Source organism: Ascaphus truei, chromosome 21 (assembly GCF_040206685.1).
Source record: "Ascaphus truei isolate aAscTru1 chromosome 21, aAscTru1.hap1, whole genome shotgun sequence".
NCBI lineage: Eukaryota > Metazoa > Chordata > Amphibia > Anura > Ascaphidae > Ascaphus > Ascaphus truei.
Window position 1 is genome coordinate 16,441,063 of NC_134503.1, and position 15,307 is coordinate 16,456,369.

The following is a 15,307-nucleotide window of genomic DNA, read 5'->3' on the forward strand; positions in this document are numbered from 1 at the left end:
GCACATCACCCGCTCCCCCCCCCCCCCCACTGGCGGCACAAGCCCCCTCCATCTCCCGCAGGCTGGCAGCACCGCACATCAACACACACACACACTCACTCACTCCGCTGGCGCCAGACCCCGTTGACATTTCCCTGCTCTCCTTCCATTGGTTGCTGAGGCGTCACGTGAGCGGAGTCAGCGCGTGAATTTAAAATTTCACTGTCGGCTCTGTTCAAGCGCGCCTCAGCAAGCAAGGGAAAGCATGCGCGAGCCCCTACTAAAGCCGCTTTAATTGCGGCTGTAGGGGCGCAGTGGCAAGCGAGAGCAAGCGAGAGCAAGCAAGCACTAACCATGCCCTGGGCCTTAGACTGCACCATAAACTACGTTGCTGCCAGCAAGTGGCCAGCCGCGCAAGTATCCCATACCTCCAAATGTCCCTATTTAGCGGGCACTGGATAGTTTATATATTGTACCTATTAAAACCAGGTGAATAGCGCATATTTCTGCCTGTTGGTGAGAGCAGGAGCGCTCCGTTGCCCGCCTACCATTGGTTAAAGCTCAGAGCTTTCCGCTAACAACAAACTTCAAACTTCAAGATTCACGACCGATTTGATAAATGATCAGCGAGTTATAGGGACGTTATCCCCACCTCCATCACATGCATATACACAAATAAATCTACTGTCTTATTGTCTTCATAGGAGCTGCTCATTTCTAAGCTTCTGTATCGCCCATGGGAGGAGTGGGGGGGGGGGGGAACCAAGGACATTAAATGCGAATATAGAGCCTCTCATTATCAATTGACAACCCTGCCTTCACGTGGCGCCCCTCGTTTCTAAAAAAAATGGGCTCTGTCGACCCTTGGGCCTAGCGTCCCCTTGGGTATATCCAGCTAAACAACTTCCATGGATCTTTTTAAAGTGAAGTTTTCCGTGTAAGTCGCCTATACCCATCCAGGGGTGAAGAGGCGGAAAGTAAAGTAAAAGTATCGCCCACTGACAGAAGAGCTGAAGTGTACGGTTCCTGTTTCCGGTATCCCCTGCATGCCACCAAGGGCAGACAGAGACCACAGCACTTTCATTGTGAGCGTCACACTCTATAGAGCAGGGGTGCGTAAACTATGGGGGGAGGGAGATTTATCTGGGGGGGCGCGGGCCGTTGCAGATGTCCTGTGCTGTTCCCCAAGGCATTTAAATTAAATGCAGGGGGATCGCGTGAGGCCTCTGCAACAAGAAAACTTACTGTGATTCAGACGCTTTTGACGCGTCTTCATGGCAACGTGGCGTCAAATGACGCCGCGGGTCATGTGACATGACAGGCATCAAATGACGCAGCGGATCAAGTGACCTGACGTCACGTGACCCCGGAGCGTCATTTGACACATGGGCAAGGTAGGAGGGGCGGGGCGCGAGCTTGGAGCAGCCAAGACAGGGGGGCGCAGCAGGAAAAGTTTGCGCTCCCCTGCTATAGAGGAAGGATGGTATAAGGAGGGAGACGACACCTGCCAACATGTGACACTCAGGGAGATTGAGGAGAAAATGCAGTTTCATAGACCAGACACAGGACAGCTCTTGAACCAGATACAGAGCAAACTGGGTCTGAGCTGAAACATCTATGGCTGCTGATTTAACCCCTTTAGCACAGCAAGGCATTGCCCCTCCAGCACTGAAGTGGGTCAGTGGTTGACACTGGGCAGACCTGATCTCCCCTGTTGCTGCTTTACCTCAGTCACTCACAGTATTATTACCGCCCCCATTGCACTTCCTGGTCTAGCAGGGCCTTTACCTCCCATTCCCCCTAGCGACGCTTTGCGGCTCTCCAGTACACATCACTCACCTGTACAAGCCGGAAACCTAATGCGCCCCGGCACCTCGCTGTGTATCCCCGCTTCTTCCCTCTCTATGTCTGCGAAGTATGTTTCTTCCGCCCGGATCCTTCGCAGCGTCGTCTCTGTTCAACCCGGACACATAGAAGTGAAGGACCGAAGCCAGGAAGCAGTCCCTCGGGTTCCCATGGTAACAGACGGTGACGTGAACACAGTAGGCTTACAGTAATCTCTCCAGGAAGCGGAAACCTTACCTTCTAATATGGATGTGAAAATAAAGGGAAAGGAAAAAAATGTACACAGCGTCTTTCTTGTTTTATATGTTTGGTCACCACCGTGATTTATTCACTTTAATACACTTTAGGTGTATTATAATTCAGATTATAACTTAATATATTTTTTACTTTAATATCATTAAAATTGATTTAAAATTAACTGCCATATCAAACTATACATTGAGTGCTTGCAGAAGGGTGTGCTTTCTCTAGTCTTCACCATTCGTCTAGTGTGTGTGTGTGTGTGTGTGTGTGTGTGTGTGTGTGTGTGTGTGTGTGTGTATATATGTATATATATGTATATGTATGTATATGTATGTATGTATGTATGTATGTATGTATGTATGTATACACACACACACACGTATACACACGTGTATACACACACACACACACACACACACGTGTATACACACACACACACACGTGTATACACACACACACACGTGTATACACACACACACACACACGTGTATACACACACACACGTGTATACACACACACGTGTATACACACGTGTATACACACGTGTATACACACGTGTATACACACGTGTATACACACACACACACACACACACACACACACACACACACACACACACACACACACACACACACACACACACACACACACACACACACACACACACACACACACACACACACACACACACACACACACACACACACACACACACCACCCCCCCCCCCCCCTCCCCACTGTCATTAAGGTTATGGTGGGTAAAAAATGTGACAAAAACCCTCCACAGTAAAGCATAAAGCAACTGTAAATATTACTGTATGTTCATTTGCATGTCTTAGACAGGTCTGCAACCCTGTCTTTCCCCATTGTCACCCAGCATACAGCGCTTCCACTGCAGCAAGGGATTCTGGGAAATGACATGCAAATGAGCACTCAGTGCCACCTTTTGTCTCAAGCTCGTATGACAGTGGTGATTACCTAGTCTAGTCTCAAACCTGCTAGCCATTAAGACCAGCCTCACACTGATGATACCCATCAAGGTTGAAACATGTATGTGAGTAGGTCTAATGGCTTTGCATCTCATCCCAGCCTCTGTTTAAAAGCTGTGTTTAAAACAGCATGCATTGGCTTGAGGATTGGCTTGTGTAATACGAGCTTGAGACAAAAGGTGGCACTGTATGCTGGGTGACAATGGCGAAAAACAGGGTTGCAGACCTGTCTAAGACATGCAAATGAGCATACAGTAATATTTACAGTTGCTTTATGCTTTACTGTGGAGGGTTTTTGTCACTTTTTTTACCCACCATAACCTTAATGACAGTGGTATATATATATATATATATATATATATATATATATATATATATATATATATATATATATATATATATATATATATATATATATATATTGCAGAATAAATGAGTTCTTCAGTATTAGGTACCTTTTTTATTGGACTAACAATTTATGTCATAGGACAAGCTTTCGAGGGTTATCCTCTCTTCTTCAGGTCAAGCAATACTGATATACAAAGGATTCAATGGCTAAAACAGTGTAGAGAGAGGGGGGGGAAACAGATATTTACTGTAAATAAGGTAGGGTGTTAAAAGTGTTGGAAGCCAGGGGACAGTGTCAAAGAAAGGTGGGGAGGGGAAGGGATGCTGGGGGGGAGAAAAAGTGTGGATAAGAATAGAGGCAAGCAGGAAACAAACTCTGCAAACATATTTGCCAAGATCCCACAGCCAGTCACAACCATAGAACATTCAATGTTAAAGGATCATACAGCTGCACATCCAGGAATATAGTGTATATGATTCAGAGCAACAAATGTGACCAAGATTGCTACATTGGGGAAACCTGCCAAAAACTACAAGGAAGAATGAATATGCACAGACACTCTATACTCCATCACGAAGAAGGAAGATACTGCTCACCTGTGGGACATCACTTCTCACAACCAGATCATTCCATAAATGATCTAAAAATCAAAATCCTCAATGGAATGTTTAAAAGCACCCAAGAACGGAAAACATTTGAACTCAGAATAATAAGACTCTTTGACACCAAAACCAAAGGACTTAATGCGGACATGGGTTTTCTCACACCCTATCAAAATTGTTTGTAATTATCCTGCTTGCCTCTATTCTTATCCACACTTTCTCTCCCCCAAAGCATCCCTCCCCACCTTTCTTTGACACTGTCCCCTGGCTTTAAACACTTTTAACACCCTACCTTATCTACAGTAAATATCTGTTTTTTTTTGGGGGGGGGGGTGTTCCCCCTCTTTCTACACTGTTTTAGCCATTGAATCCTTTGTATATCAGTATTGCTGACCTGAAGAAGAGAGGATAAGTCTCGAAAGCTTGTCCTATGACATAAATTGTTAGTCCAATAAAAAAGGTATCACCTAATACTGAAGAACTCATTTATTCTGCACTATCGCAACTGGACTAACACGGCTATTTTCTGCTTTATATATATATATATATATATTGTGACAAACGGCTTACTCCGGGGCTCCGCCGTCTGTCCGGGACTGTTAGAACACGGTCTTTTAGGGTAGGTTAAATGATGAGACGTCACGTACTGTTCCTTTAAACAGGCTATGCCTGGTTTATTCAGTCCCAGGCACTGAGACTGCCACAGTTTAAACAGAAAACAAAGCCAAACAAAAAGCTGCTCGTCTGAGCGATAACTTAAACTTAGATGTCCCTGACTCAGAGTTGGAAGTGGCTTGTCCACTTCCACCAACAAAATAAGTACCTTTGCAGTCTTTAGACAAACTAACAGAATGAATGAAGCGATTTGGGAAAGAGGCTTTCTCACCCCTCTGCAGTTCAGCAGCCTTCCAGGCTCTTGGGCGGGGCCCAGAGGAAACAGGAAACAGGTCTTATATACCTGAACTCTAATCAGCATGACAGGTGACAGAAAACAGGCAGCAGACAAACTGTGGAATGGAGTGCCTGTACCACGAGGCTGCCCTGTACAGCTTAGACAGGACAGAAACTGTTCAGTATCCTGGGAGCCCTGTATATGGAGTTTATTACCAACCCCTGGTTTCTGTCACATATCCTCCCCCCCAGCTCAGACCTCGAGGGGTGAGCGACCATGGATATTAGGGAGTGCATCCTTGACAACCCGTCGGCATTGCCATGTTTGTGCCCCGACCTGTGTTCCACAGAAAATTTAAAGGGCTGTAGGCTTAGGAACCACCTGGTCACCCTAGCGTTCTTCTCCCTATTTTGACACATCCAGGTAAGGGGTGCATGATCTGTGACCAATCGGAACTTTCTCCCCAACAGATAATACTTGAGTGTCTCTACAGCCCACTTTATTGCGAGACACTCTTTCTCGACTATGGAGTAATTTTTCTCCTGGGGATTTAGTTTCCTACTTAAATAAAGGATGGGGTGCTCCTCCCCTTGAGACTCCTGGGAGAGTACCGCCCCCAGCCCTACCTCAGATGCGTCGGTTTGGACTACGAACTCTTTGGAGAAGTCAGGTGTGACCAACACTGGTTGGGCACAGAGAGCTTCTTTCAGGCTTCTAAAGGCCTGTTCGGCTTCGGGGGACCACTTTACCATTAGCGGTCCTCTTGCTTTTGTGAGGTCGGTTAGTGGGGTTGCCTTAGTTGCAAAATTGGGAATAAACCTCCTATAGTAGCCAATTAACCCCAAAAAGGTCCTTACTTGTTTTTTTGTGACTGGCCTTGGCCAATTTTGTATCGCCTCTACTTTGAGTGTTTGTGGTTTGAGTAACCCTCTACCAATAGAATACCCCAGATACTTGGCCTCCTCCAGACCAATAGTGCATTTAGCGGGGTTAGCAGTTAGTCCAGCAGACCGAACTGCGTCGAGCACAGCTTGGACCTTTGGAAGGTGGGACTGCCAATCTTCACTATGGATTACCACATCATCCAGGTAGGCGGCAGCATACCGAACATGTGGTTTTAAAATTTTATCCATCATTCTTTGGAATGTGGCGGGAGCTCCATGTAAGCCAAAAGGCAGCACCTTATATTGAAAGAGGCCGTCTGGGGTTGAGAAGGCTGTTTTTTCTTTTGCCCTTTCTGTGAGGGGAACCTGCCAGTACCCTTTTGTTAGGTCTAGGGTTGTGAGATATCGGGCTTTGCCCAGTCTCTCTACAAGTTCATCCACCCTGGGCATAGGATAAGTATCAAATTTTGACACCGCGTTTAGTTTCCGGTAGTCATTACAAAACCTTGTTGTACCGTCTGGCTTTGGGACTAAAACTATAGGGCTGTTCCACCCACTTTGGGATTCCTCAATTACGCCTAGTTTTAGCATTTTTTTAACCTCTAAACTTATAGCCTCTCTCTTGGCCTCTGGGATTCGGTACGGTTTAAGGTTAACTCGGACCCCCGGTTCAGAGACTATGTCATGTTTAATTACGTTAGTTTTACCTGGCTGTGTAGAGAAGATTTCTTTGTTCCTTCTCACTAAACTCTGGACCTCTCGTTTCTGATGCACGGACAGTGTTTCAGCTATGCTAACCTCTGGGTCAGTTTCTTGATTCTCTGACGGACCTGGGGGTACTAGGGTTAACAAGACCTCTCTATCTTTCCAGGGCTTGAGTAGGTTTATATGGTAAATTTGCTCAGGTTTCCTCCTACCTGGCTGCCTTACCCTATAATTTACTTCTCCCACTCTTTCCAAGACCTCATATGGCCCATGCCATTTAGCAAGGAATTTACTCTCCACGGTGGGAACCAGAACTAGTACCCTATCACCTGGAAAAAAAATTCTGACCCTAGCACCCTTATTATACGTATTCCTTTGTGCTTCTTGAGCTTTCTCCATGTGTTCCCTCACTATGGGTAGGACTGCAGCAATGCGGTCCTGCATTTGGGCAACATGCTCTATTACACTTCTGTAAGGGGTAACCTCGTGTTCCCAAGTTTCTTTGGCTATATCCAGTAAGCCCCTTGGATGTCGGCCATACAATAGTTCAAACGGGGAGAAGCCTGTGGATGACTGGGGAACTTCCCTAATGGCAAATAACAGGTATGGTAACAAACAGTCCCAGTTTTTCCCATCCTTATCGACCGCCCGGCGTAACATGCTCTTTAAGGTTTTATTGAACCTTTCCACTAAACCATCTGTTTGTGGATGATAGACTGAGGTTCTGAGATGCTTGATTTTTAGGAGTTTACATAGCTCTTTTGTTACTTGGGACATAAATGGTGTTCCCTGGTCAGATAAGATCTCTTTAGGAATTCCGACCCGGGAAAACAGAAGTACTAACTCTTTTGCTATGTTTTTAGCAGAGGTGCTACGTAGGGGAACTGCCTCCGGATATCGGGTAGCATAATCTAATATTACCAATATATGCTGATGTCCCCTAGCAGACTTTATTAGGGGTCCTACTAGATCCATAGCAATCCGGTCAAATGGTACCTCTATTATGGGAAGGGGTACCAATGGGCTGCGGTATGCTTTGAACGGGGCGGTGATCTGACATTCTGGGCATGAGGAACAATAGTTTGTAATTTCTGCCAGAACCCCAGGCCAATAAAAGCTTCGGAGAACCTTTTCTTTTGTCTTTTCCACCCCTAGGTGTCCCCCCAATGGATGACTATGTGCGAGGTGTAATACTACGTTACGGAATGTCCGTGGTACCAACAATTGTTTAGTTGTAACTGATTTTCTTTTATCAACCCGATATACTAGGTCGTTCTCTACCTCGAAGTAGGGGTAAGCAAGTGACCTATCTGGTTGGCCATGAGTACTATTCTGGTCCCGTATATTTCCCCTTGCTACCGCTAATGTGGGGTCCTCCCACTGGGCCTTCTTAAAACTCCCAGGACTGACCTCTAGGTCAGCGAGGGTCTTATCCTGTACTGGGGTGGTAAGTGCCTGATCAACATCTTGATTTGGGGTATTCCCTACCAAAGTAGTGATGGGGAAGGGAATTTCACAGCACTCCTCCTTTTCCCCTTTCTTATTTGGGCCCTCGTCAACCTCCATTTCTGAAAAAGGGAAAGGATTTGTTTCTTCTAACACTTCGTTATGGTCCGCTATTGAACTCTGGGCGCTATTCTGAGCTGGGGACCACATTTTTAGAAAATGGGGAAAGTCGGTCCCTATTAACACATCATGTGCCAGTTTGGGTACAACACCCACCTTGAAATCTAAAGAACCAAATTCTGTTTCAAAAAAAACATCAACAGTGGAATATTCATGATTATCCCCATGTATACAACAAATTGCCACTCTTTGTGAACTGTTTACCTGTTTCTTCTTAATGGGCAATAGGTATTCGGACACTAGTGTGACCATACTCCCAGAGTCAAGAAGTGCCCGAACCCTCTTACCATTAACCTTTACAAATGCCCACAGATGGTTATTCAAGGGGTCCTCTGGGCTAGGGCCCATACATTGGGACAACAGCGAATAAGGTTCCACGCTGTTGCATTGCATGGGCTCATCATTTAGTGGGCAGATTTTTGCTGTGTGGCCCCTCTCATGACAATTTACACATTTAGGTACATAGTCTGTGTCCCACTTAGAGCCTTTTCCCGGCTCCCCATGTTGGCTATTGCCCTTAGTGTGCGAACCACTGTTGCTGGTGCTGCGTGAAGGTGGTCGCCGCTCTTCAGCTCCCCTTAACCCCGGTACCCTTTTACCGTCTCTGGAAGAGTCCTGGAACCTCGGGTAGTGGGGTTGCTCCACGACTGTGGGTTGCGGGTGCTCTCCTGCTGCATTGTACCTTTCTACGAGGGCCACAAGCTCATCCGCATTGTGGGGGTCACTCCGACTGACCCAATGGCGTAAGGCAGAGGGAAGTTTCCTCAAGAACTGGTCCATGACCAACCGTTCCACGATGTGGCTTGCTGAGTTGATCTCGGGTTGTAGCCACTTCCGGGCGAGGTGGATGAGGTCATACATCTGGCTTCGGGTGGCTTTATCCATCGTGAAGGACCATGCGTGAAACCTTTGGGCGCGAACAGCCGTGGTTACGCCGAGGCGGGCGAGGATCTCGAACTTCAATTTTGCATAGACGTTAGCTTCGGCTGGCTCTAGATCAAAGTAAGCCTTCTGGGGTTCGCCGCTTAGGAAGGGTGCGATTAGACCAGCCCACTCAGCTTCTGGCCATCCCTCTCTCTGTGCCGTGCGTTCAAACGTGAGAAGATAGGCTTCCACATCATCCGAGGGTCCCATCTTCTGAAGGTAGTGGCTTGCCCTGGTCATTTTCGGAACTGGGGCTGCCGCTGCCAGTGGAAGGTTACTGATAGTCTCCCTCAGGATCTCGAGTTCCTGCTGTAAGCCCTGAGCGAACCGCTGTTGCTCCTCTTTCAGCAAGCGGTTTGTCTCTTGCTGGTTTGCATTCGCCTGTTGCAGGGCTTCATTCGCGTCTCTCTGGACAGCGACATTGCGTACCAGCGCACTCACCACGTCTTCCATCTTGTTTGGAGAGAGAGAAAAAAAACCTTTTTTTTTTTTTTTTTTTTTTCTTTAAAGTTCTTTAACCCCCAGACCTTTTAGTGTTCTGCCCGCATTCTCCACCATATGTGACAAACGGCTTACTCCGGGGCTCCGCCGTCTGTCCGGGACTGTTAGAACACGGTCTTTTAGGGTAGGTTAAATGATGAGACGTCACGTACTGTTCCTTTAAACAGGCTATGCCTGGTTTATTCAGTCCCAGGCACTGAGACTGCCACAGTTTAAACAGAAAACAAAGCCAAACAAAAAGCTGCTCGTCTGAGCGATAACTTAAACTTAGATGTCCCTGACTCAGAGTTGGAAGTGGCTTGTCCACTTCCACCAACAAAATAAGTACCTTTGCAGTCTTTAGACAAACTAACAGAATGAATGAAGCGATTTGGGAAAGAGGCTTTCTCACCCCTCTGCAGTTCAGCAGCCTTCCAGGCTCTTGGGCGGGGGCCCAGAGGAAACAGGAAACAGGTCTTATATACCTGAACTCTAATCAGCATGACAGGTGACAGAAAACAGGCAGCAGACAAACTGTGGAATGGAGTGCCTGTACCACGAGGCTGCCCTGTTCAGCTTAGACAGGACAGAAACTGTTCAGTATCCTGGGAGCCCTGTATATGGAGTTTATTACCAACCCCTGGTTTCTGTCACAATATATATATATATATATATATATATATATATACTAGCTGAGAGACCCGGCGTTGCCCGGGATGTAAATGCGTAATAGGTAGTATTATTTATAAATCGTGGAACAATAGGTGACTATTTGTTGTAAAGGTTGGATAATAATGTTGAAAAGAAAGATGGAATAAAATGTAATACGATGTTGTTTAAAAATGGTTTATTGTAAACACACCACAGTACAATGTATATTTTGGTGACATAACAGATGTAAAAATGTGAGGCGTGTGTCCTGCTAGGGTGTGAGGCGGCAGGTGGCGCGTGGGTTGTGAGTGCTGTCTGTGAGTGGGGGTCCTGCTAGGGTGTGAGGCGGCAGGTGGCGCGTGGGTTGTGAGTGCTGTCTGTGAGTGGGGGTCCTGCTAGGGTGTGAGGCGGCAGGTGGCGCGTGGGTTGTGAGTGCTGTCTGTGAGTGGGGGTCCTGCTAGGGTGTGAGGCGGCGGGTGGCACATGGGTTGTGAGTGCTGTCTGTGAGTGGGGTCCTGCTAGGGTGTGAGGCGGCAGGTGTCGCGTGGGTTGTGAGTGCTCTCTGTGAGTGGGGGTCCTGCTAGGGTGTGAGGCGGTGGGTCAGTGATGTCGGTGCGTAGGGGCGGGAGGCAGCAGGTGTGTGTGGCGGCAGGTATGTGTCGAGTGTGGCGGGAGTCTGTTGAGTGCATGCAGCGTCTGTGAGGCGGTGGGTGAAAGGCAGAGGCGGGTGGAGTAAGGGCGGGTGAAAGGCAGAGGCGGGTGGGCGCGAAAGCAGAGGCGGGCAGGAAGGCGAAGATTGGTGGAAAGGGGGGGAAGGGTGTGGGAGGGGGGGGAAGGGTGTGGGAGGGGGGGGGAGGGTGTGGGAGGGGGGAAGGGGGTAGGGTGTGGGAGGGGGGAAGGGTGTGGTAGAGGGGAAGGGTGTGGGAGAGGGGAAGGGTGTGGGAGGGGGGAAGGGGGTGGGAGGGGGGAAGGGGGTGGGAGGGGAGGAGGGGGAGGGAAAGGGGCGGAGGGGGGAGGGAAAGGGGAGGAGGGGGAGGAAAAGGGGAGGAGGGGGAGGGGAGGAGGGGGAGGGAAAGGGGAGGGGGGAGGGAAAGGGGAGGGGGGAGGGAAAGGGGAGGGGGGAGGGAAAGGGGAGGAGGGGGGGGAGAAAGGGGAGCGGGGGGGGGGAGAAAGGGGAGCGGGGGGGGAGAAAGGGGAGCGGGGGCGGAGAAAGGGGAGCGGGGGGGGGAGAAAGGGGAGCGGGGGGGGGGAAAGGGGAGAGGGGGGGGAGAAAGGGGAGCGGGGGGGGGAGAAAGGGGAGCGGGGGGGGGAGAAAGGGGAGCGGGGGGGGAGAAAGGGGAGCGGGGGGGGGAGAAAGGGGAGCGGGGGGGGGAGAAAGGGGAGCGGGGGGGGAGAAAGGGGAGCGGGGGGGAGAAAGGGGAGCGGGGGGGGAGAAAGAGGAGCGGGGGGGGGGAGAAAGGGGAGCGGGGGGGAGGAGAAAGGGGAGCGGGGGGGGGGAGAAAGGGGAGCGGGGGGGGAGAAAGGGGAGCGGGGGGGGGAGAAAGGGGAGCGGGGAGGGGGAGAAAGGGGAGCGGGGAGGGGGAGAAAGGGGAGCGGGGAGGGGGAGAAAGGGGAGCGGGGAGGGGGAGAAAGGGGAGCGGGGGGGGAGAAAGCGGAGCGGGGGGGGAGAAAGAGGAGCTGGGGGGGAGAAAGGGGAGCTGGGGGGGAGAAAGGGGAACTGGGGGGGGAGAAAGGGGAGCGGGGAGGAGAAAGTGGAGCGGGGGGGGGAGAAAGGGAGCGGGGGGGGTGGGAGAAAGGGGAGCGGGGGGGGGAGAAAGGGGAGCGGGGGGGGAGAAAGGGGAGCGGGGGGGGGAGAAAGGGGAGCGGGGGGGAGAAAGGGGAGCGGGGGGGGGAGAAAGGGGGGGGGAGAAAGGGGAGCGGGGGGGGGAGAAAGGGGAGCGGGGGGGGGAGAAAGGGGAGCGGGGGGGGGAGAAAGGGGAGCGTGGGGGGGGGGAGAAAGGGGAGCGTGGGGGGGAAGAAAGGGGAGCGGGGGGGAGAGCCGGCGTTGCCCGTGAGTTACATTTAGCGCTAGGAAAAGGGGGGGGAGAGGGGGGGAAAAGGGGGGGGGAGAGGGGGGAAAAGGGGGGGGGAGAGGGGGGGAAAAGGAGGGGAGGGGGACGGGGGAAAAGGAGGGGGCGGGACGGGGGAAAAGGAGGGGGGGGGACAGTGGACAGGAGTGGGGGGACAGTGGCCGGGGGGAGGGGTGAGACAGTGGCCGGGTGGGGGGGGACAGTGGAAAGGACAGTGGCCGGGTGGGGGGGGACAGTGGAAAGGACAGTGGACAGGAGGGGATGGGAGGGGGGGGAGAGTGGACAGGAGGGGGGGAGAGTGGACAGGGGGGGGGACAGGTGAAAGGACAGTGGACAGGAGGGGATGGGAGGGGGGAGAGTAGACAGGAGGGGGGAGAGGGGACAGGAGGGGGGGGGAGAGTGGACAGGGGGAGGGAGAGTGGACAGGAGGGGGGGTGACAGTGGACAGGAGGGGGGTGACAGTGGACAGGAGGGGGGGAGTGGACAGGAGGGGGGGAGTGGACAGGAGGGGGGGGCAGTGGACAGGAGGGGGGGGGCAGTGGACAGGAGGGGGGGGGCAGTGGACAGGAGGGGGGGCAGTGGACAGGAGGGGGGTTGGTTTGCTTTAAATTGACGGGTCCCTCCTCTCCACTCCCCCTGTATCTTTCTCCGCTCCTGACCCCCTCCCCCCCCCCCATGTGTAGCTCCGGTCCCCACTCTACAGTGTCTGAGACAGAGTGTAACACACACACACGCACACAGACACACACACAGTGTCCCACACACACACTGTCACGCTGTGACACACACACACACACACACACACACACTCACCTCTCCTTCTGGCCACCGCCATGTTAGTTAGTCCGCGAGGGAGGAAGGGGTCCTTCCATCATCTTAGGTGCCGCGTGGCAGCGGTAGGCTGCCCTGGCCAATGCCTGACCCCGCGCCAGGGAGGTGAGCGGGAGGTGAGCGGGAGGTGAGCGGGAGGTGAGCGGGAGGTGAGGGGAGGTGAGCGGGAGGTGAGGGGAGGTGAGCAGGAGGTGAGGGGAGGTGAGTGGAGCGGGAGGTGAGTGGAGGGAGCGGGAGGTGAATTGAGGCAGCGGCAGGCTGCCCTGCCCACTGCCTGTCCCCGCGCCAGGGAGGTGAGTGGAGCGGGAGGTGAGTAGAGGGAGCGGGAGGTTAGTGGAGGCAGCGGCAGGCTGCCCTGCCCACTGCCTGTCCCCGCACCGGGGAGGGAGTTGAGCAGGAGGGAGGTGAGTGGAGAGGGAGGTGAGTGGAGCGGGAGGGAGGTGAGTGGAGAGGGAGGTGACTGGAGCGGGAGGTGGAGGGAGTTGAGCGGGAAGGAGGTGAGTGGAGAGGGAGGTGAGTGGAGCGGGAGGTGAGTGGAGGGAGGTGATGGGGTGGAGAGGACAGAGAGAGAGGTGTGTGTGTGTGTGTCCCTGTGTGTCCTTTGGCCCGTCACTCCGCCTCAGGCCAATGAGAGGTGTGCGGGGGCGGGCGGGCCAAGGGGCCAATGAGATTGCCGCTAGGGACGCAGACATACAGTGCTTTCAGAAATATATAGTAGATAGTGCTTGTATGTGTACATAAACATTTACAACACAAGCACATGTATGTATTGTATGTCTTTATTTATATAGCGCCATTAAACAGTAGTAAATCATATAAATAAATGATATAAAGAACAGGTCATGGGAATAAGTGCTTCAGACATAAAAGTAACATTAAGGAAGAGGTGTCCTTGCTCCGAGGAGCTTACAATTGAATTGGTAGGTAGAACGTACAGAGACAGTAAGAGGGCATTCTGGTAAGTGCGCCTGCAGGGGGCCAAGCTTTATGTATCGTGTCCAGTATTATCCAGAGTGCGATTCATATGCTTCTTTAAGCAAGTGTGTCTTAAGGTGGGTCTTAAAGGTGGATAGCGAGGGTGCTATTCGGGAATTGAGGGGAAGGGCATTCCAGAGCTGTGGGGCAGTCAGTGAGAAAGGTTTAAGGCGGGAGAGGGCTTTAGATACATAGGGGGTAGAGAGAAGACATCCTTGAGCAAAACGCAAGAGTCAATTAGGGCTGAGATGTAAGGAGGGGCAGAAGAGTGTAAAGCTTTAAAAGTGAGGAGGAGAATTGAGTGTGAGATATGGGATTTCATAGGAAGCCAGGAGAGGGATTTGAGCAGGGGAGACGCTGAGACAGATTTATGAAAGAGTAGTGTGATTCTGGCAGCAGCGTTTAGGATAGATTGTTGGGGAGACAGGGAGGCTGGACAGCAGGAGGTTACAGTAATCGAGACAGGAGAGAATGAGAGCCTTTGTCAGAGTTTAAGCAGTCGAGCAACAGAGGAAAGTTTGTATCTTTGTAATATTGTGGAGGTAAAAGCGACAGGTTTTTGATACGAGCGAGTAATACATGCATACATTTCTATCTATCTCAAGATCCCTCCTCCCCCCCCCCCCCTTCCAAAAGAAAGATCAAACCATGGACACTTTGAAATAAATACTTTTTGCAACATATTCATGTGAGTGACTCCTACATCGTGTAACATAGTGTGTGTGTGTGTGTGTGTGTGTGTGTGTGTGTGTGTGTGTGTGTGTGTGTGTGTGTGTGTGTGTGTGTGTGTGTGTGTGTGTGTGTGTATATATATATATTACATAGTTACATAACATTTTAGGTTGATAAATAGATGAGGCATTGCCCCAAAGGCGGACAGCCTGATGGGGCTCCCCAAGAGCTGCTCTCCTCTGCACAGGACCAGCGTGCTAAGGGTTAACATTTGCTTGTACTTTGTGAAACGTCAACCCCCACCCACTGGAATGTTAATGACCAAAGAAGACAAAGAACTTTGTGTTCACAGCTGCATTGAATCTCAACACCCCCAGTGTACATCTGCATTGCCCCAAAGGCGGACAGCCTTTGGCGCAGCTAAGGGGTGTAAGCCATTTTGCTGCCGTTCACTGATGTTTGGTGATGTTAAAGTGATGATTGAATAAGCTGCTCTATTTCAATGTGAAACTCACCAGCCCTTTATTCCTTGTACCCAATTTTCCAACTCTATCTGTCCATGAAATGTCTGTGAATTGACAGTATAACCTC

The 15,307-nt window shown here is 51.0% G+C and overlaps 1 protein-coding gene across 2 annotated transcripts in view; it reads right to left on the reverse strand.

The window, feature by feature from the left end:
* Window positions 1-1,975, reverse strand: part of EXD3 (exonuclease 3'-5' domain containing 3) — a 238,159-nt gene extending 236,184 nt beyond the window's left edge. For both annotated transcript variants that reach the window (XM_075579126.1, XM_075579125.1), the window contains exon 1: window positions 1,819-1,975. The gene's annotated coding sequence lies outside the window, so the exon portion shown is untranslated. The remainder of the gene's footprint in view (window positions 1-1,818) is intronic.
* Between the last annotated feature and the right edge of the window lie 13,332 nt (window positions 1,976-15,307).